The sequence below is a fragment of the Hyperolius riggenbachi genome, chromosome 3 (genome assembly GCF_040937935.1).
Source record: "Hyperolius riggenbachi isolate aHypRig1 chromosome 3, aHypRig1.pri, whole genome shotgun sequence".
In the NCBI taxonomy this organism is placed as follows: Eukaryota; Metazoa; Chordata; class Amphibia; order Anura; family Hyperoliidae; genus Hyperolius; species Hyperolius riggenbachi.
The window spans coordinates 384,820,624-384,845,723 of NC_090648.1; the positions used below are offsets into that span (position 1 = coordinate 384,820,624).

General features: G+C 44.7%; 1 protein-coding gene across 1 annotated transcript in view; it reads left to right on the top strand.

Moving 5' to 3' along the window:
• SLC15A5 (solute carrier family 15 member 5) overlaps nucleotides 1-5,386 on the top strand; it is a 152,473-nt gene extending 147,087 nt beyond the window's left edge. Inside the window, exon 10 of the mRNA XM_068277381.1 lies at nucleotides 5,300-5,386. The gene's annotated coding sequence lies outside the window, so the exon portion shown is untranslated. The remainder of the gene's footprint in view (nucleotides 1-5,299) is intronic.
• Nucleotides 5,387-25,100: the final 19,714 nt, after the last annotated feature.

A 25,100-nucleotide genomic window follows, 5' to 3' on the forward strand; every position in this document is an offset into this window, starting at 1 on the left:
CAAACTCTATACCTGCATTTAAAGGGGGCTTAGATGCTTTCCTTGCATTGAAAGACATTGATGGCTACAATTACTAGGTAATGCCTAATGATGTTGATCCAGGGATTTTATCTGATTGCCATCTGGAGTCGGGAAGGAATTTTTCCCTTTAGGGGCTAATTGGACCATGCCTTGTAAGGGTTTTTTCGCCTTCCTCTGGATCAACAGGGATATGTGAGGGAGCAGGCTGGTGTTGTACTTTATACTGGTTGAACTCGATGGACGTATGTCTTTTTTCAACCAATGTAACTATGTAACTATAAAGCACCATTATTCAGCACAGTATTTTACAATAAACAGAGGGTACAGATAAGGAACGTGCACACCTCACATGTACAAACAATAATGCAAAAGGAGAAGAGGACCTCAAACATCCAAACATATAACCTAGGAGTTGGAAAACCTAGTATACATCTGGTGGAAGAAGTGGAACCATGGATAATTACCAACAGTTACAAGGAGAGGTCCAGAGGAGTATGGGTAGGCGAGTTTAAAGAAAGCCTGAACTGAAAATTAAAATACACATAGGGCTGGTGCACACCGGAGCGGTTCTGGAGCATTTTTTTAAAACGCTTGCAGGGGGAAAACCGCTTGGCTAATGAAAGTGAATGGGATGGTGCACATCAGAACGGTTCGTTTTTTCCACAAATGCAAACTCGGAGGCTGCAGCATTTTTTAGATTTCTGAGGCGTTTCTGCCTCAATGTTAAGTATAGGAAAGCAGAAAACCACTCTGAAAAACGCTAGATCAGAGAGGTTTTCCAGGCGTTTTAGTTACAGTAGCTGTTCAGTAACAGCTTTACTGTAACAATATTTGTAATCTGCTACACAAAAATGCTCCAAAAATCGCTAGGCATGTTTAGAAAACGCCTCTAAACATGCCTAGAATCGCTCTGAAATCTGCTTCAAAAACCTCTAGCGTTTTGCAGATCTGCTAGAGGTTTTTGGTGTGCACTGGGCCATACACACGTCATACTTGCCTCCAGTGTAGTATAATCACCAATCTTCTCCTCTCCCATGTCCTGTTTGTCCACTGTGATCGATGGAATTCTACATCCTCCATTTTAAAAATGGCAATGCCCCTGAAACAGCTTTTGAGTTAGCACACTTGTAAACTGTAATATCACCCACTTGAGCCGTAGGGAAATAAGGACATAACTGACAGCAACTGATATATAACGGACAGCAACTGATATATTTCAGTTCTGACAAAATCTTGTCAGAACTGGAAGGGATCATTGTTAGCAAAAAATGGCAAGCTTCTGAGAGGAACTGACAGCAAGGTAAGTAATATTCGTTTGCAGGTACATCATGTGTTTATTTTTAATAATTTTACTCAGTTTAGGTTCCCTTTAAAGGGGTGGGTTGCGAGAGCTTGTTTCAATAGCCTCATGTTCCCATTGCTGCTGCCTCCTTTATACTCTCATGTTATCTTCACAATCCTGCTGCCTCTTTACTACTCTAGGTCAATATACTGCACACCAACAATCCTAGTGTATACTGTGCTTCTTACTGTAATGATATAATTACTTCTGCAATCCTGGTACCATTCATGTCAGTCATGATGCTTCCTGTGATCTATACACATACTGTATGTATGTTACTCCTGCTGCCATAGAGCATTTTGTGCATCTCTCAATTATGACCTCTCCATTGTCTTGGTCCCTCACATGCCCTCTAATCTCACCTATGGTACCTCTGCATTACTGAGGCCTTCTGTCACCTCCCTTTACTTTCATGTATATGACCTTAAAGAACAACTGAAGTGAGAGGGATTTGGAGGCTGCCATATTTATTTCCTTTTAAACAATACCAGTTGCCTGGCAATCCTGCTGATCTATTTGGCTGCAGTAGGGTCTGTATAACACCAGAAACAAACATACAGCTAATCTTGTCAGATTTGACAATGTTAGAAACGCCTGATCTACATATGCTTGTTGAGGGTCTATGGCTAAAAGCATTAGAGGCAGAGGATCAGTTGGACAGCCAGGCAACTGGTATGGTTTAAAAGGAAATAAATATGGCAGCCTCCAAATTCCTCTCGTTACAGTTCTCTTTTAACAGTCCTTGTTCACATTACTCTCACCAATGTCACCTCCACAGCTCTGGTGTCACGGTGTCCTAGAAACTCATGTACAGCACCTATGCATTCCTGTCCCTTTATGTGCCCTCTAATCTCATGTATGGTACCTCTGCATTTCTTCTGTGTCTGCTACATTCATGTATGTCACTCGCACAATCTTGGTGACTTTTGGACCCTTTAACATTTACAATCCTAACTTGAACTTTGAATTGATAAGCCAGTTGTCTCCTTTATCCTTTAAAATGAACTCGAGGTGATAAGGAGGCTGCCATATTGGTTTCCTTTTAAGCAATACCAGTTGGGGATGTGCAAATAAGTTTAGGGCATGCCCAGTAGAACAAAACCACTTGTGCATGGCTTTTTTCCTCAGTTCACTTCGCTGTACTGGGCATGCATGGACCTTAACTGCGCATGCCATTGGGATATGCTCATCCGCAGCTAGGCGTGCTACCAAAGGAAACATACTCAATTGGCTTGAGTTGAAGAAATTTAGAGCAGTGGTTCCCAACCTTTTTGAAGTCATGACACATCGCTCCAAACATTCAGATCTCTGTGATACATCACATATGTATAATAGAAAAACGCTAATAATAATCATGAGATGAATGAAAACAGTGCATTATCCTAAATACGCTTGATAATGAGGCCTAATTTTTGACTGAGTGCTGGGTGGGGAAGTTATGCTGACTGCAGATAATGTGGTGCTGGCTGGGGATAATGTGACGGGCGGTGATGGTTGGGTGAGAGGTTGTGTGAGGCTAAATAAAGGTGCATGGTGATGAGAGAGGTAGGATGAGTGTGCATGGTGTGTGAGGAGAAGCAGGTGAGGCTAAGGATGAGACAGTACAGAGGCAGATGAGGGTGCAGGATAAAACTGCTATCTTGGTAGAGGCAGGTGAGGCTAGCTGGGGTGAGGCAGGAGAGGCTAGCTAGAGAGAGGCAGTTGAGGCTAGGCAGGGGAAAGGCAGATGAGGCTAGGCAGGGGAAAGGCAGATGAGGCTGGGCAGGGGAAAGGCAGGTGAGGCTGGGCAGGGGAAAGGCAGGTGAGGCTGGGCAGGGGAAAGGCAGATGAGGCTGGGCTGGGGAAAGGCAGGTGAGGCAAGGCTGGGGAGAGGCAGGAGAGTCTAGGCTGGCAAGAAATAGGTGAGGATAGGCTGGCGAGAGGCAGGTGACGATAGGCTGAGGAAAGGCAAGTGAGGATAGGCAGGTGAGGCTAGGCTGCGGAGTGGCAGGAGAGTCTAGGCTGGCAAAACATAGGTGAGGATAGGCTGGGGAGAGGCCGGTGAGGCATGCTGAGGATGCTTGAGGAGCAAAGGCAGGTGATGTTCGGGTAAGGCTAGTTGAGGGTGCTGGATGGGAAGGCTGGCTAATTATACTGGGTGGGGAGAGGCAGGTGAGGTGGGCTAGTGACGCTTGCCAGGTGGAGATAGAGAGCGCAGTATGCTCTGCAACTGCACAGTACTTACAACTTTAAACAGTGCACTTTCCTTCTTTCACCACCCAGTTCTGTTGGCCTCTCCCTCCATTTTCCATAGTGCCGCTTTGCTTTTTCCTATGCTCCCTGTAGTCATTTTGTAGTTAGAGTAAGACAAAAAATGGGTGCCGAACTCTGCATTTACAGACATATGATCGCAAATGCAGGGTTTGGCGTCAATTTTTTTGTTGTCCTTTTTTAACTATGCTAGGCTTACAGTGAACGTAGGCAAGAGTAAAGCAGCAACATAGCAGCGGAGAACAAGCCAGAGCGGCAACACATACTAGAGGCTGCCGCAACACATAGGTTGGGAACAGGGACCCATTGTTGGAGTAGTGGAGACTACAAAGATATGGGAATCATTTGGACTGTTCAGAGGCTTCTCACTACCAATATAAGTATCTACCTTTTGATAAAGCTTCAGGGGGAACTTTAAGCTGTACGAAGTAGGGTCTATGACTTCTAAAAACTATTTCATATTTTAATTTATCCAGCTACAGAACAGTTTTACATTTCATGAGTAAATACAAAAAAAAACTCAGACCCAGACAGCAATAGTTCTGCATCATGTTTAGCAGTGGCGTAACTAAGGAGATTGGGGCCCCAGTGCAAATGTTACATGGGGCACCAAGCACTGTATTTGTATGGAGCCCCAAAAACAATCAAGAACAGCTGCAGTGTCAGAAAGATGTATTTAGAGTAAGGAAACAGTTTGTTAAGAATTACCACTGTACAATGTACACAGAGGTGATCATTACTAGTATAGCACCAATAAAAAGCTAATAAGATGGATGAAGGGGGGCTCCTAGTGGGCCCCTCTGGTCCAGGGGCCCTGATGCAGTCGCAACCTCTGCATCCCTATTGCTGCGCCACTGATGTTTAGTATGGTTTCTTCATTGCATGGGTAAGTTTTAATTAGCATATGACAAAGCAGTAACAGACTGTTCACAGACAATGTTTTTTCAGAAGTGCTGCTGAGCTCATGCGGTGATTTCTACTGAATAATTTTGTCTATTTTATATGCTCAAAGCTCCTAAGGCCTAAAGATCACAGCCATCCAACATTTTCTTTTGGCCTTGCGTATAGAGATTTTTCTAGATTCACAAAATCTGTCCATGATTTTATTCAGTGTAGATCATGACATTTACAAATTCTTGAGATATAGTACATCCTTTCTGGGATGCTTGCTTTATTTCTAGTACTGTAATGGTACTGACCTGTGGCCGGCTAACCTAATTTGTTTCTTGAAATGTGTTGCTGCCATCAAATTTATGAGCATGTATTTCTCATACGCAGAAAGGTGAAGTGAGGAGCACCTTAGCATAGGTGGGTGTAAGTGTCCATGCGGTCTTTCATACATTGGTAAGACGACTCAGCATCTGAAGGACCGCATATCATCACATAAATCTAATATTCTGAATCCCCAATGTAATTTAACAGTGGCGGAACATTTTCATAGTTTTCGACATGCTGTGTCTCAGCTTAGAGTCACTGTAATTGATGGGGTACCGGTCAGCTATAGGGGTGGGAGTCGCGATAAGGAACTATTACGCAAGGAGGCATATTGGATAAGGAGACTGGGTACCATGGGTCCAGGTGGCCTCAACAAGGAATATGATCTCAGATTTTGCTTGTGAGGGAGGGATGTCTTACTGTTGTGGTCGCCTAACATCTTGATTTACATGTTGTCTTATATCTTTACAGGTGCTCTTTAATTGTTTTTACTAGGATATCGGAGGACTTGCTGGGGAGGTGTAAGTGTTGGTTTTAATTTAGTATGTTTAAACTCTGGATGTATATGTAATAATTTTCAGCTCTTGCTGTTTTATTATGCACGCTCCCTGTCTGTGTTTATAGGGGCGGTGCGGTGTTGTCATGACACTGCACGCCTCTTCCTACACCTTGAGGTGGCCCGTGATCACGCTCAGTGTGGACGCTTGTATGATGATCGTGACGTCACACTGAGCGGCGCTGGTGCTCTCTCACTATTGGCCGGCGGCTATCAGCCGCTCTGATTGGCCTACGTCATTGAGACAGCGCGCAGTGAGGTTTCCACTCGGCGTTTGGATTACACAGTACGTGGTGAGTGTGCTCCTATACATTGATATGTTTAAGTTCCCCATCAGGTCCGCCGATGTCACCACCCACTATGTGGGTGTGTATATAAGGTGGTGGTGTTTGTTACACTATTGAGCAGTTTGATAAAGGGCTTTTCAGCCCGAAACAGCGTCTGTTACTGCTGTTATCAATAAAAGAGCTTTATTTATCTTTGGTGGTGCCGACCCATCTGTATTGATTGGACATGTATTTCTCATAAACAATCTTTTTTCTGTTTAACAACTGATAAGTACTCCATGCACCATTTTCAATTAAATAGTTTACATGATTTGGAAATTGTCACATTGCTTTTTAGGAGATGGAATTTAGGTAACCTCCAGTTTTGATGCATGCTGTGTTCTCTAACATCATGGATGGAATCTTCATCATCCTAGAGCAACCTGTGCCCTTTCTTTTTAGACCCCTGCTCATGTATGTCACCTCCACAGTCCGGGTGCATCTACAGTAGAGCCCTATACTCTTCTGTATGGTGCCACTGCAGTACTGGTAGCTTCTATGCCCTCTACTATCACGTATACTACCTTCACAATCCTGGTTCCAACTGTTCCTCCTACTATCATGTACGTTATCTCCACTGGGCTGGTTTCATTAGTGTCCTATAGTCTCATGTATGACACATCTGCAGTACTGTTTTTGTCTATACCCTCTACTCATGGGTACACTACCTCCACAGCCCTGGTGTCTCCTGTGCTCTCTATGTTCATGTGTTTTGTTGCTATATTCTTAATATCTACTGTGCCCGCTACAATTATGTATAAAGCCTCCACCGACCCCTGGTATCCTCTTCTCTTATGTCTTCAGCCGTGCTAGTGCTTCGTCTTAAATCTACTCTCATGTATATCATCTCTACAGTTCTATAGCCTTTTGTGGCCTTTACAGTCAAATATGGTTTCATCACTTTCCTGGTACCTCTCATGTATGTTATCTGCATGGTGCTGGTGCCTCCTGTGTCGTCTACACTTACAGTGGTTTGTAAAAGTATTCGGCCCCCTTGAAGTTTTCCACATTTTGTCACATTACTGCCACAAACATGAATCAATTTTATTGGAATTCCACGTGAAAGACCAATACAAATTGGTATACACGTGAGAAGTGGAATGAAAACCATACATGATTCCAAACATTAAAAAAAAAAAAATAACGGCAAAGTGGGGTGTGTGTAATTATTCAGCCCCTTGAGTCAATACTTCGTAGAACCACCTTTTGCTGCAATTACAGCTGCCAGTCTTTTAGGGTATGTCTCTACCAGCTTTGCACATCTAGAGACTGAAATCCTTGTCCATTCTTCTTTGCAAAACAGCTCCAGCTCAGTCAGATTAGATGGACAGCGTTTGTGAACAGCAGTTTTCAGATCTTGCCACAGATTCTCGATTGGATTTAGATCTGGACTTTGACTGGGCCATTCTAACACACGGATGTGTTTTGTTTTAAACCATTCCATTGCTGCCCTGGTTTTCTGTTTAGGGTCGTTTTCCTGCTGGAAGGTAACCCTCCGCCCCAGTCTCAAGTCTTTTGCAGACTCCAAGAGGTTTTCTTCCAAGATTGCCCTGTATTTGGCTCCATCCATCTTCCCATCAACTCTGACCAGCTTCCCTGTCCCTGCTGAAAAGAAGCACCCCCCCCCCCCCCCCCCCCCCCGAGCATGATGCTGCTACCACCATATTTGACAGTGGGTATGGTGTGTTCAGAGTGATGTGCAGTGTTAGTTTTCCGCCACACATAGCGTTTTGCATTTTGGCCAAAAAGTTTAATTTTGGTCTCATCTGACCAGAGCACCTTCTTCCACATGTTTGCTGTGTCCCCCACATGGCTTGTGGCAAACTGCAAACAGGACTTCTTATGCTTTTCTGTTAACAATGGCTTTCTTCTTGCCACTCTTCCATAAAGGCCAACTTTGTGCAGTGCACGACTAATAATTGTCCTATGGACAGATTCCCCCACCTGAGCTATAGATCTCTGCAGCTCGTCCAAAGTCACCATGAGCCTCTTGACTGCATTTCTGATCAGTGCTCTCCTTGTTCGGCCTGTGAGTTTAGGTGGATGGCCTTGTCTTGGTAGGTTTACAGTTGTGACATACTCCTTCCATTTCTGAATGATCGCTTGAACAGTGCTCTGTGGGATGTTCAAGGCTTTGGAAATCTTTCTGTAGCCTAAGCCAGCTTTAACGTTCTCAATAACTTTATCCCTGACCTGTATGGTGTGTTCTTTGGACTTCATGGTGTTGTTGCCCCCAATATTCAGCAGCAGCAGCAGCTGTATTTGTACTGACATTAGATTACACACAGGTGCACTCTATTTAGTCATTAGCACTCATCAGGCAATGTCTATGGGAAACTGACTGCACTCAGACCAAAGGGGGTTGAATAATTACGCACACCCCACTTTGCAGTTATTTGAAGAAAAAAAATTGGAATCATGTATGATTTTTATTCCACTTCTCACGTGTACACCACTTTGTATTGGTCTATCACGTGGAATTCCAATAAAATTGATTCACGTTTGTGGCAGTAATATGACAAAATGTGGAAAACTTCAAGGGGGCCGAATACTTTTGCAAACCACTAAATATATGTCACATCCACAGTTCTGGTGCCTTTCTAATGGAACCTGTGCGGTCTACTCATATTTTTCACCAACACAATCCTGGATCACCTGTGTTGCATTTTCTCAAGTATGTCACCAACACAATCATCATGCCACATGTGCTGTCTAAAAATCTGTGGTGTGAGTTAAAGAGAGCTGCCCCTGTTTGGAAGCCATCAAACCTGAATGAACTAGAGATGTTTTGTAAAGCGGAATGGTCCAAAATACAGTGGTGTGAAAAACTATTTGCCCCCTTCCTGATTTCTTATTCTTTTGCATGTTTGTCACACTTAAATGTCTCTGCTCATCAAAAAACGTTAACTATTAGTCAAAGATAACATAATTGAACACAAAATGCAGGTTTAAATGATGGTTTTTATTATTTAGTGAGAAAAAAAACTCAAAACCTACATGGCCCTGTGTGAAAAAGAAATTGCCCCCTGAACCTAATAACTGGTTGGGCCACCCTTAGCAGCAATAACTGCAATCAAGCATTTGCGATAACTTGCAACGAGTCTTTTACAGCGCTCTGGAGGAATTTTGGCCCACTCATCTTTGCAGAATTGTTGTAATTCAGCTTTATTTGAGGGTTTTCTAGCATGAACCGCCTTTTTAAGGTCATGCCACAACATCTCAATAGGATTCAGGTCAGGACTTTGACTAGGCCACTCCAAAGTCTTCATTTTGTTTTTCTTCAGCCATTCAGAGGTGGATTTGCTGGTGTGTTTTGGGTCATTGTCCTGCTGCAGCACCCACGATCGCCCACGATCGCTTCAGCTTGAGTTGACGAACAGATGGCCAGACATTCTCCTTCAGGATTTTTTGGTAGACAGTAGAATTCATGGTTCCATCTATCACAGCAAGCCTTCCAGGTCCTGAAGCAGCAAAACAACCCCAGACCATCACACTACCACCACCATATTTTACTGTTGGTATGATGTTCTTTTGCTGAAATGCTGTGTTACTTCTACGCCAGTTGTAATGGGACACGCACCTTCCAAAAAGTTCAACTTTTGTCTTGTCGGTCCACAAGGTATTTTCCCAAAACTCTTGGCAATCAGTGAGATGTTTTTTAGCAAAATTGAGACGAGCCTTAATGTTCTTTTTGCTTAAAAGTTGTTTGTGCCTTGGATATCTGCCATGCAGGCCGTTTTTGCCCAGTCTCTTTCTTAAGGTGGAGTCGTGAACACTGACCTTAATTGAGGCAAGTGAGGCCTGCAGTTCTTTAGATGTTGTCCTGGGGTATTTTGTGGCCTCTCGGATGAGTTTTCTCTGCGCTCTTGGAGTAATTTTGGTCGACCGGCCACTCCTGGGAAGGTTCATCACTGTTCCATGTTTTTGCCATTTGTGGATAATGGCTCTCACTGTGGTTCGCTGGAGTCCCAAAGCTTTAGAAATGGCTTTATAACCTTTACCAGACTGATAGGTCTCAATTACAGTACTTTCGTTCTCATTTGTTCCTGAATTTCTTTGGATCTTGGCATGGTGTCTAGCTTTTGAGGTGCTTTTGGTCTACTTCTCTGTGTCAGATAGCTCCTGTTTAAGTGATTTCTTGATTGAAACAGGTGTGGCAGTAATCAGGCCTGGGGGTGACTACAGAAATTGAACTCAGGTGTGATAAACCACAGTTAAGTTATTTTTTAACAAGGGGGGGCAATCACTTTTTCACACAGGGCCATGTAGATTTGGAGTTTTTTTTCTCACTAAATAATAAAAACCATCATTTAAAACTGCATTTTGTGTTCAATTATGTTATCTTTGACTAATAGTTAACGGTTTTTGATGAGCAGAAACATTTAAGTGTGACAATAATGCAAAAGAATAAGAAATCAGGAAGGGGGCAAATAGTTTTTCACACCACTGTACCTTCAACCAGAATCCAGACTCTCATTGGAACCTACAGGAAGCGTTTAGAGGCTGTAATTTCTGCAAATGGAGGATCTACTAAATATTGATTTAATTTATTTTTTGTGGCGCCCAAATTTATGCTCCTGCCTAATTTTGTTTAAACAATTATTGCACACTTTCTGTAAATCCAATACATTTCATTTCACTTCTCAAATATCACTGTGTGTGTCTCGTATATGATATATTTAACTGACATCTTTTATCATAACAACCAACGATTTATACAGGAAAATCATGACGATTAACAACGTCGTCCAAATATTCGCACCCCAGTGTGTGTGTGTGTGTGTGTGTGTGTGTGTGTGTGTGTGTGTGTGTGTGTGTGTGTGTGTGTGTGTGTGTGTGTGTGTGTGTGTATATATGTATGTGTATGTATGTATGTATGTATGTATATATATATATATACACATACACACACACACACACACATATATATATACTGTATACATATACATATATTTGGACACACCTCATTCAAAGAGTTTACTTTATTTTCATGACTATGAACATTGTAGATTCACACTGAAGGCATCCACACTATGAATTAACACATGTGGAAGTATAGTATATAACCAAAATGTGTGAACAACTGAAAATATGTCATATTCTAGGTTCTTCAAAGAATCCACCTTTTGCTTTGATTACTGCTTTGCACACTCTTGGCATTCTCTTGATGAGATTCAAGAGGTAGTCAGCTGAAATGTTTTTCACTGCACATGTGTGCCCTGTCAGGTTTAATTTAATTTGGGATTTCTTGCCTTATAAATGGGGTTGGGACCATCAGTTGCGTTGTGGAGAAGTCAGGTGGATACAAAGCTGATAGTCCTACTGAATAGACTGTTAGAATTTTTATTATGGCAAGAAAAAATCAGCTAAATAAAGAAAAACTAGTTGTCATCATTACTTTAACAAATGAAGGTCGGTCAGTCTGAAAAATTGGGAAAACTTTGAAAGTGTCCCCAAGTGCAGTCTCAAAAACCATAAACCGCTACAAAGAAACTGGCTCACATGCAGACCGCCCCAGGAAAGGAAGACAGCTCTGCTGCGGAGGATAAGTTCATCTGAGTCACCAGCCTCAGAAACCGCAGGTTAACAGCAGTTTAGATTAGAGACCAGGTCAATGCCACACAGAGTTCTAGCAGCAGAAATCTCTAGAACTGTTAAGAGGAGACTGTGTGAATCAGGCCTTCATGGTAGAATATCTGCAAGGAAACCACTGCTAAAGACAGGCAACAAGCAGAAGAGACTTGTTTGGGCTAAAGAACACAAGGAATGGACATTAGACCAGTGGAAATCTGTGCTTTGGTCCGATGATTCCAAATTTGAGATTTTTGGTTCCAACCACCGTGTCTTTGTGTGACGCAGAAAAAGTGAATGGATGGTCTCTACATGCGTGGTTCCCATCGTGAAGCATGGAGGAGGAGGTGTGATGGTGTGGGGGTGCGTTGCTGGTGACACTGTTGGGAATGTATTCAAAATTGAAAGCATACTGAATCAGCATGGCTACCACAGCATCTTGCAGCGGCATGCTATTCCATCCAGTTTGCATTTAGTTGGACCATCATTTAATTTTTCAACAGGAAAATGACCCCAAACACACCTCCAGGCTGTGTAAGGGCTATTTGACCAGGGAGGAGAATGATGGGGTGCTGCGCCAAATGACCTGGCCTCCACAGTCACCAGACCTGAACCCAATCGAGATGGTTTTGGGTGAGCTGGACCACAGAGTGAAGGCAAAAGGGCCAACAAGTGCTAAGCATCTCTGGGAACTCCTTCAAGACAGTTGGAAGACGATTTCAGGTGACTACCTCTTGAAGCTCATCAAGAGAATGCCAAGAGTGTGTAGAGTAGTAATCAAAACAAAAGGTGGCTACTTTGAAGAACCTTCAGTGTGAATCTACAATGTTCATAGTCATGAAAATAAAAAAAAACTCTTTGAATGAGAAGGTGTGTGCAAAATTTTGGTCTGTACTGCGTATATACAGGATCTTCTAAAAAAAAATTGCATATTGTGATAAAGTTCATTATTTTCTGTAATGTACTGATAAACATTAGACTTTCATATATTTTAGATTTAAATACACACAACTGAAGTAGTTCAAGCCTTTTATTGTTTTAATATTGATGTGTTAGGCTTGGTGGTGTATTCTCCACAGTCAGCATGCAACGCATGAGCTGACGTGAAGGAGGTACATAAACTAGCACAAGGAAACAGGCTATGCCTAGTATAGTGGAGGGGAGGACTGACTCCAATAGGAGATTGTGGCGCACAGAGCCGGTGCAGATCCGACAGCCACAAACAATACTTTCGCTATAACGTCTCAGCGCAAAGTAGCGCTGAGCGCATAAACCAGAACTGATAAGATCAGGACAGGTAGACAGAATGAACGCTTGCTAGCTAGCCGCTACTTAGTGACAGCAAGCGTACACAACAAGACAGACTGGAATGAGGCAGCCAATGCGTTTGCAGTGATGGCGTGCCTCACAAAGACAGGACAGGATAGTCAGGAAATAGCAGGATCAAGATAGATGAACGTAACACAGACAAAAATACAATAAGTATGTTTTCCTAGAGTATTACAATTACAGCTATCAATGAAACTATTTGTAACGTCTGACTAACATATGTATATATCGGCAATGAACCGATATATGACATAAGCAGGAACACTGACTAGGAGTGGAGCAATACAGGGAACAGGATTCAGAAGGATTCGCTATCTCTTCGCAGAGATGAACGCAATCCACAAACGGTAACAGAACAGGATTCAGAAGGATTCGTTATCTCTTTGCAGAGATGAACGCAATCCACAAACAGAACCAGGAGCAGGATAACTCAGCACGAGTGATCACGATACGCGCAAACTACCAAAACGTGCTGGAAGCTGACTAACTGAACACAGGATATAAACAGTTCGTGTACGTATACATCAGCGACACTGATGTATCAACGTAACACGAATACAAGGAAAATAATAAACGTGCTGGTATGCATATATATTGGCAATGAACCAATATATGATGCAAGACCAGCAAAGTATCTTTAGAACAAGAAACACGATCTGGGGCTGAAGCAACAGCAAGACAGGCTTAAACCGAAGCTATGATAACCCGAGGAGTCCTGCAGGAAGCAGATCTTTATACTGAGGTCATCCAATGGGAGCAGACATGCAGATTCCCACACAGGTGTATGATAATCAGTCACAAGCTGACAGCAGGGAAAGGCAGACAAAGCTATGCAGCTTGCATGGAAAGAGATCAGAACTGTCTGAGCTGCAGCACTACTACTGCCAGCAGCGATCATGACAGTACCCCCCCCCCCCCCCTTTAAAGGCGGATACCAGACACCTCTCAAAACTGACATTCCCAAGGAGACAACCTAACTGATAATTCATGATGACCGGGACAGCCCGGCAAGACCAAATTCCAGAATCAGTTATCACAAGACTGGACCCATCAGAACCAGAACCTACAGAACCATGCCCATCAGTACTACAAGTCTCAGTGTGACACCCATCAGAACCATGATTTCCAGAAGAAAGCCCCCCGAAGCTCTCTGAGCGATACCCACTGCCTTCCAGGGACCGTCCAAAAATGCCAAAGCCTTTGCAATGCCCACCGGAACTGTCTTTACCAACACAAAACCCACTGTTGAACCAGTCCAAGGTACCAGGACAAGCTTCCTCAGAGATCTCCCAGAACACTTTGAAGCTCCAAAGAGATCCCAAAAGGTCAGAACGCCCTTTAGGCTCACATGGAGAACTATCAAGAACCCCCATGGAACCTATGGCAATTCCCGAGTCAGGGTTACAAGGACAAACATCAAGATCAGGGCTTTCAGGGACCAGAACCATCTCTGGGCATGCAGGCAGACTGGCAACATCAGAACATGTCTCCCCTAAGCAAGCACCTGAGTACGCTAACACCTTAGACACACTTGGGCATTCTGGCACACAAAGCACATCTGGGCACACTGGCACAAGAGAAACCTCTGGGCATGTCAAGGAACTGTGAACCTCAGGGTCAGCCAAGATAGGACCGAAACCAGGACTGGACAAAAACTCATCATGACTAGACTTCACAAGCACTGGACTCTCACTAAAGAATGCAGGAACAGACTTGAATGTCGCTGATTCTAGCAAGGTTATTAACAAATCAGGTTCAGGGGCATAAACAAGACAGGACAAGACTTCTGATGTATGAACTGAGCTAGATAGGGATTCCACAACTTCCTCTGGACTGGACAGAGACTCATCTAGTACCTGGGATTGGGGCTCCAAAGTAGCTGCAAAACAAGTCAATGATACAGCATTCCCCACTGAACTGGGCAAATCTGAGGAATTCACTGGACAGGAAGGGAACTCCGGAATCTCTGCCACACCGGCCAGAGAATCAGAATTTTCCAAGATACAAGGCAGGGTTTCAGGAACGCTCACTAAATCAGACTGAAATTCTGAGACTTCTGTTATTTTGACCAGAGAATCAGAATTATCCATGTTACAGGGCAAGACTTCTAAAACATTCAGAGGACAGGGCTGGAGTTCCTCGGCTGTTACAACACTGGAGAGGGACTCAACAATATTGGTTAAATCAGACTGTGTACAGGGCAAGGTATCTAAGACACTTGCTGACAAGGACAATATTTCAATGACTTCTGCTTCCTTAGACAAAGATTCATCAAGTTTATTTAGAGTGGACTTTAATTCTAAGACAGCTGCTAAACAAGTGAATATTGCTGCAACACCCACTGAGGTAAGCAGTGCCTCAGAGTCTTCTGCTAGAGGGTTTGAAGTATCCAAAGTACTGGGTGAAGCATAGGACTCTGCGACCCCAGCTTCACTGGACAGGATCACTGAACAGTCCAGATTGCAGGGCAAAACCATGGAAGCACCTGCTGGACAGCATAAGGATTCTGTGACCTGAGCTTCATAGGAGAGATCTACTGCACAATTCATGGTACAGGGCAAATTTACTGGAACATTTTCTGAACAAGGGAATAATTCTGTGACCTCAGGTTCACACAGCAGATGCTCTGAGCTATTCACAAAACTAGAGCGAGGTGTAGAAACAGGAAGATCAAGACACAATGTTTGCGCATCTGAACCACCATTCATTTGTAAAATTGGGAAATTCAGATGCTGGGGTTCTGAGGTTTCTAGGCAGGATTGCTGGGACTCAGAAGATAATGTAATGCATCTATTGGCATCTGCTGGATCAGACAGGAGTTGAACTTTATTAACACAGGTAATTTCTGCAGAAGTGTTTGCAGAGGCAGGCAAGATTTTTCTGATGTCTGTTTCACTGAACAAAGAGTCATGAGCACTGGCTAGGCTGGACTCAGAAGTCAGCAGGACCAATGGATTCTCTGCTGAGAAATTTGTGCAGGGCAAGGTTAAGAAAGTATCAGTGGCTTCTGTTTTACTGGGAAGTAACACGGAGTTATCCATGGTAGAGGGTGGAATTGCAGGAACTTCAATTTCACACAAAAATAGCTCCGAATCACCTGCTGAATCAGCCAAAGGTGCTGAAGCAGGCGGGTCAGAACGCCAAATTTGCGAATTCGGAGTCACATAAAAATCATCCAAAATCAGTTCCCACACATCAATCAATGGAGCCACAAAGTCATACCTACACACACCAATCTCTATTAGGTTATAGGCCGACTTAATGCATGCATTCAATACGAATTCCCTTTTTGCACTGTAAAATTGACAAAATGAACTTGAATCATTCTTCCATTCACAGACCAGGGCTTCCATCTCTCCCTTCTCGAATGGGGGATCCCATGCATATTTAACAGCTGAACATTCAGGCTGATCACAGTTTGCAGATATGATTGTGGTAGGGACATGTATTGGGTTAATTAGCAGGTGATTGGCTGATTCCTTATTCTTAAGAATCTCCAATACCTGTAGCAAGTGTTGAACTGTAGTGTATGCAAACTTCCCTTGCTTCACAAATAAGTTGATTTGTTCAATACTCTGTAATATCTCCTCATAATCATACTCAGATAATTCTTTTAAACCAAAATCTTTATTTTCCCTAGCCAGGGATGAAAGTTCATTAGTAGTTTCATAAGTCCATTTAACTCCCCTGAAAGACAATTGCATTTCATTATCCGTTAATGGCAGAATCTCATTACAGGTCTGATGCGCAGTCGCTAAAGATAACGACTCTGCAGATCGGACACGTTTCTTATAACGTTTGCGTTTGGCCTTAGACCCTGCTGCCTTTGGTGATTTATTCAAAGCTGCAGGAAAATTATCAGTAATACTCTCTGCTTGCTGATCATTTTTGCAAGCAATTGAAGGAGCAGCTGATTGGCCTGCTGCCAGGAGTTCATTAAAAGGGTAAGGCAAATTAGTTTTGCGCAGCCAGATATGGATCACAAACGCTAGAAATTCCAGCGGTCTCTCTTTCAAATTGGTATGATCGAGGACATCAAAAGCCCACTGAAACAATTCCCCTTTAAACAAAATATAACTTAGCTGGAGTGCCCAGGTTGAAACAGGAGTCGCTTGGAGATCGGGATTGGCCAGGAACCTGGCACATTCAGAGAAAAACTCATTTTCTGTTTCAGAGTTAAGTTCTTCAAATTTCTTAAAGGAACAGGAACCATAATTAACAGTGTCATACTTTCTGGGAATCCCCCCCCCACAATGGGGGTTGGTAAGGGGGTTATCATAATGTTAGGCTTGGTGGCGTATTCCTCACAGTCAGCATGCAACGCATGAGCTGACGTGAAGGAGGTACACACACTAGCACAAGTAAACGGGCTATCCCTAGTATAGTGGAGGGGAGGACTGACTCCAATAGGAGATTGTGGCGCACAGAGCCGGTGCAGATCCGACAGCCACAAACAATACTTTCGCTATAACGTCTCAGCGCAAAGTAGCGCTGAGCGCATAAACCAGAACTGATAAGATCAGGACAGGTAGACAGAATGAACGCTTGCTAGCTAGCCGCTACTTAGTGACAGCAAGCGTACACAACAAGACAGACTGGAATGAGGCAGCCAATGCGTTTGCAGCGATGGCGTGCCTCACAGAGACAGGACAGGATAGTCAGGAAATAGCAGGATCAAGATAGATGAACGTAACACAGACAAAAATACAATAAGTATGTTTTCCTAGCGTATTACAATTACAGCTATCAATGAAACTATTTGTAACGTCTGACTAACATATGTATATATCGGCAATGAACCGATATATGACATAAGCAGGAACACTGACTAGGACTGGGGCAATACAGGGAACAGGATTCAGAAGGATTCCCTATCTCTTCGCAGAGATGAACGCAATCCACAAACGGTAACAGAACAGGATTCAGAAGGATTCGTTATCTCTTCACAGAGATGAACGCAATCCACAAACAGAACCAGGAGCAGGATAACTAACTCAGAACGGGTGATCACGATACGCGCAAACTACCAAAACGTGCTGGAAGCTGACTAACTGAACACAGGATATAAACAGTTTGTGTACGTATACATCAGCGACACTGATGTATCAACGTAACACGAATACAAGGAAAATAATAAACGTGCTGGTATGCATATATATTGGCAATGAACCAATATATGATGCAAGACCAGCAAAGTATCTTTAGAACAAGAAACACGATCTGGGGCTGAAGCAACAGCAAGACAGGCCTAAACTGAAGCTATGATAACCCGAGGAGTCCTGCACGAAGCAGATCTTTATACTGAGGTCATCCAATGGGAGCAGACATGCAGATTCCCACACAGGTGAATGATAATCAGTCACAAGCTGACAGCAGGGAAAGGCAGACAAAGCTATGCAGCTTGCATGGAAAGAGATCAGAACTGCCTGAGCTGCAGCACTACTACTGCCAGCAGCGATCATGACATGATGATTCTGGCATATAGCTCATGAAAACCCAAATTTCCTATCTCAAAAAATTAGCATATTTCATCCGACCAATAAAAGAAAAGTGTTTTTAAAACAAAAAAGTCAACCTTCAAATAATTATGTTCAGTTATGCACTCAATACTTGGTCAGGAATCCTTTTGCAGAAATGACTGCTTCAATGCGGCGTGGCATGGAGGCAATCAGCCTGTGGCACTGCTCAGGTGTTATGGAGGCCCAGGATGCTTCGATAGCGACCTTAAGCTCATCCAGAGTGTTGTGTCTTGCGTCTCAACTTTCTCTTCACAATATCCCACAGATTTTCTATGGGGTTCAGGTCAGGAGAGTTGGCAGGCCAATTGAGCACAGTAATACCATGGTCAGTAAACCATTTACCAGTGGTTTTGGCACCGTGAGCAGGTGCCAGGTCGTGCTGAAAAATGAAATCTTCATCTCCACAAAGCTTAGGTGGCGCCATGTATCGCCACCTATGGACAGCCAGCCAACATGCCCTTCAACATCAGCTGCTGATGCCACCATAGTGCCATCACTCCAGGGGGGCTCAGCGGTTTAGAATTTTTTTTAATGTGTCTGCCGTAGATCAGAGCAATGCCATCTGTTCTCTCTGCCTCCAAAAATTGAGCCGCGGAAAGGTCAACACCCACATAGGGACAACTGCCTTATGAAGGCACATGGAGAAAAGGCACAAACTGCAATGGGAAGAGCAACAGAGGAAAAGCAGCACACAAAAGAAAATCCATCCTCCTTCTCCTCTTCCTCCTTCAGGTGCATCATCTTCAGCCTCTTTCTCCCTTGCACCTCCACAATCACAGCCATCCTCCTCCACTCCGCCTCTGACCCTGAGCGGTTCCTGCTCCTCTGCCCACAGCAGCCAGGTGTCTGAAGGAAATCTTTGAGCGGAAGAAGCCAATTTCTGCCAGTCACCCCCTTGCCCGGAGTCTGACAGCTGGCTTGGCGGAACTGTTAGCTCGCTAGTTGTTACCATACCAGCTGGTGGACTCTGAGGCCTTCCGTAAATTTACGGCCAATGGGACATGGCAGTGGAAGATACCAGGCCACAATTATTTCTCTAAAAAGGCGATACCCAAACTGTACCGTGAAGTTGAGAGGCAAGTGGTGTCATCTCTGGCACACAGCATTGGGTCAAGGGTCCACCTGACCACGGATGCCTGGTCTGCCAAGCACGGTCAGGGCAGGTACATTACTTACACAGCCCATTGGGTCAACCTGGTGACTGATGGCAAGCAAGGAGTACGTGTCTGTGCAGCGCACCAACTTGTGACACCTCCACGGCTTGCAGGCAGGCCTCCTGCCACCTCCTCTCCTCCTGCTAAATCCTCTTCACTGTCGTCATCCTCCTCCTCCTTGGCTGAGTGGCAGTTCAACTCTACTGGTGCTGCGATCTCCTCTCCAGCTACACAGACCCAGCTCCCCAGGGCCTATGCTGCATGCCAGGTACGACAGTGTCACGCCATCTTAGACATGTCTTGCCTAAGAGTCACACTGGAGCAACTCTCCTGGCTGCTCTTAACAAACAGGTGGATCAGTGGCTGACCCCGCACCAGCTGGAGATCGGCAACATGGTGTGTGACAACGGCAGCAATCTCATTTCCGTTTTGAATTTGGGAAAGCGGACACATATACCCTGCATGGCACATGTGCTGAATCTAGTCAGCGGAGAAACAAGTTGCCAGTGAGATGCCCGATTTGCGATAGCCCGACTCGCTGGAATTCGACCCTCCTTATGTTCTCTCACCTGCTAGAACAGGAGAAAGCCGTCACCCAGTACCTCTACAACTACAGTAGAAGGACACAGTCTGGGGAGATGGGGATGTTCTGGCCCAACAACTGGAAACTCATGCGAAATGCATGCAGGCTCATGCAGCGGTTTGAGGAGGTGACCAACCTGGTGAGTCGCAGTGAAGGCACCATCAGCGACTTGATCTCGTATGCTTACTTCCTGGAGCGTGCCGTGCGTGGAGTGGTGGATCAAGCTGTGGAGGAGCGTGAACAGGAACAGTTACGGGAGGAAGCGTTGTGGGATCAATTCTCATCAGAACCAGATGTTTCCTCAACACCTGCGGCAGCACAGAAGGAGGAGGAGGAAGAGTCGTGTGGGGAAGAGAAATCAGACTCGGATGAGGAGGAAGGTGTTTCTTTGTAGGAGGAGGCGGCGGCAGAAGAACAACCGCAGCAGGGGGCTTGTGCTGCTCAACGTTCCTGTGGTATTGTTCGTGGCTGGGGGGAGGAGGACGACTTGCCTGACGTCACCGAGGAAGAGCAAGAGGAGATGGATAGTACGTCTGGATCCAACTTTGGGCAGATGGCGTCTTTCATGCTGTCCAGCCTGTTGAGGGACCCCTGTATAAAAAAACTCAAGGGGAATGAGCTGTACTGGGTGGCCACGCTACTAGACTCTCGGTATAGGTTACCAAGTCACCTGAAGGCAGAAAGGATGCAGCACTTGCAGAACAAGCTGGCAACTATGCTTTACAATGCGTTTAAGGGTGATGCCACAGCACAACGCAATAAAGGTACCACTGCCAGTAATCCTTCTCCCATGTCCACGCAGGCAAGGACAGGACGCTCCAGCGATCTCATGGTGATGTCGGACATGCGGACATTCTTTAGTCAAATGCCTCGCCTTAGTCCTTCCGGATCCACCCTCCACCAACGCCTGGACCGGCAGGTAGCCGACTATCTGGCCTTAAGTGTGGATGTAGACACTGTGAGCAGCGATGAACCCTTGGACTACTGGGTGCGCAGGCTTGACCTGTGGCCAGAGCTGTCCCAATTTGCCATTCAACTTCTGTCTTGCCCTGCCTCAAGCATTCTATCAGAAATAACCTTCAGCACAGCTGGAGGCATTGTCACTGAGAAGAGAAGTCGCCTAAGTCACAAAAGAGTTCAGTACCTCACCTTTATCAAAATGAATGAGGCATGGATCCCGGAGGGCTACTGCCCGCCCAGGACTAAGTCGGTCCCCACACACAGCACCTCTGCCCGCAGGCCGCTTGACTGCCTTCTCCGCCACCACCAACAGGGTCCAGGACTCCAGGTGGATTCCTGAATTTTTAAGGCCGCTGCTAGCAGCAGCCGCTAGAATAATTTTTCTGGTGCTCGTACATGCCTGCCTAATTTTTCTGGCTGCACTGTAGCTGCAACAACAAAACAAAAGGCATGTACATGTGCCAATTCCCCTTCGTGATCATTACCTTGCGCGGTGAAGGGGCTTGCATATCACAGCAATGACCGCCGGTTATAGGAGTGTCTCGGGTGGGTTTGGCACACCGAAGATAATAAGGTCGATGCTTCATTGTGGACATACCAAATATGATCAGCTGGGCAGTCACTGTTCTATCATTGATCTACCACAGCCCGGCGACCATATGGGCTTGAAAACCGCCACGGCCTGCACTCTCGCCATGGTGCGCACCAGTCCAGCACGGCCGTTGCTACACAAACAGCTGTTTGCGGTGCGTTACACAGTGAGTTTGGTGTGTCAGTGTGAAGCAGTACTCTAATTACACTCCCTGATTGATGTATACACATGCAAGATGTTTTAAAGCACTTTAGGCCTGCAATTTAGCATTCAATGTGATTTCTGCCCTTAAAACGATGCTTTGCATCAAATCCAGATTTTTCCCCGGGACTTTTGGCGTGTATCCCACTTCGCCATGCCCTCCTCCAGGTGTTAGACCCCTTGAAACATGTTTTCCATCACTTTTTCTGGCCAGCATAAGTGTTTTTAGTTTTCAAAGTTCACCTCCCCATTGAAGTTTATTGCGGTTCGCGAAAGTTCACAATCTCGTTTTACTGGTTTTAGGGGGTGGGGCGACGTAGTGGCGGGGATGCGACGCAGCGGCGAGCGCATAACCAGCATCAGGGATACAAATACTCACTTGCGGGCAGCCAGCTCCGTCCTGAACGATGTACTAGCTTCATTGTACTTCCTGTTCTTGCATCACATTTCCATGAAACAGTGCCCCCTGGGTGCTATTACAAAATGACGCAAGAACAGGAAGTAGAATGAAGCCCGTACATCGGTGAAGGACCTTGCTGCCGGCAAATGGGTATTTATCCCTTCTGCTGCGTCCCCTCTCCCTCCCTCCTCTCTGTGTTGTGGCCACCTAATTCTGGCTACACTTATCCCTGGCTACCTATGCTGTGAGCACCTACTACTGGCTGCACCCATCCCTGGCTACCTTTGCTGCAAGCACCTACTACTGACTACACCTATCCTGCGAGCACCTACTACTGGCTACACCTGTCCCTGGCTACCTATGCTGCGAGCACGTACTACTGGCTACACCTGTCCCTGGCTACCTATGCTGCGAGCACCTACTACTGGCTACACCTGTCCCTGGCTACCTATGCTGCGAGCACCTACTACTGGCTACACCTGTCCCTGGCTACCTATGCTGCGAGCACCTACTACTGGCTACACCTATCACTGGCTACCTATACTGCGGTCACCTATTACTGGCTACACCGATCTCTGGCTACCTATGCTGCGGCCACCTACTACTGGCTACACCTATTCCTGGCTACCTATGCTGCGGCCACCTATTACTGGCTATAGAGGGGGGCCCCGGGTCCAAATAATTGTACAATACCGTATACCGTAATACCGTGGTATTTTTTTTGACGGTTATCATACCGTTGCAAACCTATTACATACTAAAGTCACCATCAGTTCCTTTGAGAAGCTCACCATTTTCTTCTTACAGTGATCCCTTTCAGTTCTGACAATATTTTGTCAGAACTGAAATATACCAGTTGCTGTCAATTATATATCAGCAGCTGTCAGTTACAAGTGAATGTGCAAGGTAATGCTAGGTACACACTACAATTTTCTGTTATGCTGGGTACACACTATGAAATTTTCTGGACGATTTACTGTCAGATCGATTATTTTCAACATGTCCGATTTGCTTTCCGATTGATTTCAGAGCATTTTCCGATCGATTTTCTATTAATGTTAACGAAAATTGATCGGAAAATGCTCGGACATAGATCGGAAAGCAAATCGGACATGTTGGAAATAAACGATCTGACAGTAATTCGGCCAGAAAATTTCATAGTGTGTACCCAGCATTAAGCTGCATCTACACGCGTAGATGCGGCCACGATGCTCCTTATCAATCGAGCCGCTGATGCGGCTCGATTGATAAGATCCGACAGGACGGATCTTGCTTCCGCCGATTCCCTGCTCGCTCCCCGCTAGGGGACAATGGCAGGGAATCGAGCGGAAGATAAGTGGTGCAGCGCGGGAATCGAGCGGGTATTGATGCCGGCGCACGCGCAGCGACGCGGCGGGCACACGGAAGAGGCGATCCAGCGGCTAATCGAGCCGCCGGATCGCTGCAATGTCCCATCGTGTAGATAGGGCTTTAGGTTATCTATAACATTTACCTGCCAGATAGATAATTTACAACATGTTTGAAATTATCTATCTGACCATCTAACTGCCTAGCAATTAGGCATTGTTCTGCTCAGCAGGAGATAACCAGAAGACAATGCACCAGAAGACAATGCACCAGTCTCTACAGAAAATTATCTAATGCAGAAAATCTAACAGAAAATTGTATGGTGTGTACTAGGCATAATGTCCAGGTTTCCCTATGTCTCAAGTGGGTGATATTACAGTTTAACAGTGTGCTGACCAGGAAGCGGTTATGGGGTAATGGCCATTTTTAAAATGGAGGACAGAGAATTCCATTGATCACAGTGGACAAACAGGACGCAGAAAAGAGAATGAGGAGTAGACTACACAGCAGGTAAGTAGGACCTGTGTATGGTTATTTTGACTTTTTATTTTCAGTTCAGGTTCTCTTTAAGCTACTATATTGCCGAACCCCTGGTTGGCAGCAGTAGCTTACAATGTTTGCTTCAGGCAGCAGAACCTACTCACATCATATAAGTGTGCAGGCTGCAAATATGTTTGTACTTTTGTTATACTGACAGTGCTGTGCTGCCACACCACCTGGGAATCATCAATAATCTCTCCAGAGAAATTTCTATTTTTATTGTCACTAATGTCTCTGCTATGACTGAAAAAAAAATGATGACACTCCTGTTCCCTCTGTAAATATCTGCCGTCGGTATGTCCTGCTCTATAGACCATTCCCTGTAGTAAAACAGATGAGGAATCGGATCTACCCCATCTTTCGGTATAAAAGATGCACGGACGATAAGATGCACCAAGGTTTAACCTCCCTGGCGGTACAATTGTTTCTTTTAGTGTCTGAAAGCAGTACAATTTATTCTCATGCTTTTAGACCCTAAAAATCATACCGATAGATTTGCGGCAGCCCTGCAATTTACACACCTCTCTCGGATCCAGCTCGAGATTACCGCTCAGAGCTAAGGACTTCCATCCTGAGCCTGACTCGGGGTTACCGCTAAGGAGGTTAAAAAAAAAAAACTTGGTGTGTCCATGGCCCAGAAGTGTCTTGTAGATGTTCTCCCCCAATTATCATGTTTCCTTTGTGTATCCCTCTAAAAGAGGGTCACAGATAGGCGTCTAGTGAAAAATGGCGCCGGCAAAAAAATGGCTCCCCCTTCTGCCCGATAGATGTTTAAAACGATATTTATCGTTTTAAAGGTTAAAATAGTGCAGACCTTTTGAACGAAATTTATCATTTTAAAACTTTTTTTTTTTGTCCTGCCTGAACGATATTTATCGTTTTAACCCCTGCTTTGCTGCAGTTTGGAGAATATCTGCCCGCCGGCTTTAATGTTTAATAGCAAAGCCCCCTTAAAAGCTAAAAACACCAAATTTGCAGGGAATGTTAAGAAGAAAATTGTGAACAACAGGAACATTTTTTTTTTCAAAAAGACCTTACGGTTTTGAAGAAAATCGATTTTGAATATTCTTCTTCTGACCATGGGAAAATTAAACGCCCGCCGACTTTAACGGTTAATAGCAAAGCCCCTTTAAATGCCAGAAACACCAAATGTGTAGTGAATGTTAAGAAGAATAGTGGGAACACGAAGGAAAA